Below are 1,931 nucleotides of genomic sequence, written 5' to 3' on the forward strand. Positions count from 1 at the left end.
GAGAATGTGGCAAGGGCATCCCATGAGACGGGCCATAATTGCCTATATTTGATGTAGCAGTGGGCACCTGGAGGGACACTTGCAGCAAGATGCTACGGAAAGGAGAACTGTCGCTCCTCGGTGAGAAAAAGGGGCGCATCCTTCACCGTAAAGGTCTGGTGAACTACAACCACCTGCAGCTTCAGCTCGGCATGCTGGAGCAGGAGAAACGGAAGGCGGAGTTTCAGCTCAGGTAAGAGCAATTCGGGGCTGTTCCAGGAACTCTTCGGTCAGAGGATCTGTGTATTAGTATATGGCGAGTCGGCTACATACAATAATACGCTGGTATGATTCTTATAAGTCATTCTCATGAAGATTTTTCTTTAAGTAAGCATGAAAGTTCGTCTGTGTTGATAGATGTCATAAAATTCATGTAACTTTTCACGGATTTTACTCAGAAGACTTGAACTGTTCAGTCGAGCGTGCAAGCTAAGTGTGTCTGGCAACTTGAAATCCCTTTGTGTTGAAATTTTAAGTTTAGGATTTGTTCGTAATGGTTGCGATTCTTCTCTCAGAAATCTAGAGAAATCCATAGTGTAACCGGTGTAACAGTTGGGTTCAAGCGCTGGGGCCTGAGTACATGTGTAAATAGTGTGTATTCTGAGGAACTTCGATACATGTATTCATGATCAGAGCTCTCATATAACGTCCTTGCATACACAGACAATTGTAAGTGGTGGTGTGATGATTTGTGATTTCTTTAAATCTATGAAGTAAGACTTCACATAGGCAGTTCGGCTTGCTTTTGTTTTTTTAGGAACAATTATGAATTTTCAAACTTTGACCCCCGTCAGAACATATCCAAACCTCTCCGTTCCAACAGCCAATGGAACCTTTTCCTTAATATGAGAGATTTCTAGATATCTGGGCAATACTGGGGACTTTTTGTTAAGGTAATTGAGATGACAAAGGGTGATTATTCGGTGGACTGATAAGCAGTTCTTGTGGCGCAAAAGGTAAGGAAATAATTCTGTTATTGGCGTCAATGTTTCCACGACAGTAAGCTAGTGCGCATGTGCATAAATCACCGACTGACCAGACCTGTTTTTTTTTTTAATTGTGTCTGCCTTGGTGCTTTAGGGGCGCATCAACCCAAACGTAGCATCTACTATTATTACTAACATAATTCCACATACGTGTATGTATTTCCACTACCCTCAAATGATAACTCCAAACAGATCTCCTACCTAACATCCTGTATAATGCACTCCTGGCGAGTATAGTGTGCATACCTAGGTGTGGGTGTGTGCTGAAATAGAAATCTCTCAATCACGCTGTTTTTTTTCAAAGTGGCGGATTTATAACCCGGCGGATAAAGGTAAATTTGCCGTCATTGCCTCCATGAAAAAGGTTACTGGCAGTTAGATTTTTAGCATAAGAAAACTCAGGAACCAATCATGTATATGGATTGGTTTTAAATTTGGTGTGTTGGTAGGGTATGACGAAAACTGGAAATGATTAGATTGGTGGGGGCTTCACTAGGTACTGCAGCAGACGTCGACCTTCTGGTTTTGATACCTCATGTTTTGGGCATGCTATGGTTGCGATTTTGATGGTAGATAAGTGAGTTTGCGCTAGGAAAGAAGTAACATACGTTTGGGCCACCTAGCGGTAGTTCCTGAATTGCATGGCTGTTTTTGTCAAAACTTTCCAAAGAGCATAACCCAAGAAAGCATTTTCATGATTTTTATTATCTACTAAGGTAGCTTAGACAAAGATGTACAAACGATATGACAACAAATTCTTTTCAAAATGTTCCTTTTCTCATAATGAATGTCTTTGTTGGATGTCAGTCATGAAATTGCACTCTTGTGCTGTTAGTCACGGAAAATTTGTATATATTGAAGATTTATCAGAAGTTCCGTTCTTTTTTCTAGATCGAAGCAGGACCA

The sequence above is a fragment of the Branchiostoma floridae genome, chromosome 13 (genome assembly GCF_000003815.2).
Source record: "Branchiostoma floridae strain S238N-H82 chromosome 13, Bfl_VNyyK, whole genome shotgun sequence".
NCBI classification, from domain to species: Eukaryota; Metazoa; Chordata; class Leptocardii; order Amphioxiformes; family Branchiostomatidae; genus Branchiostoma; species Branchiostoma floridae.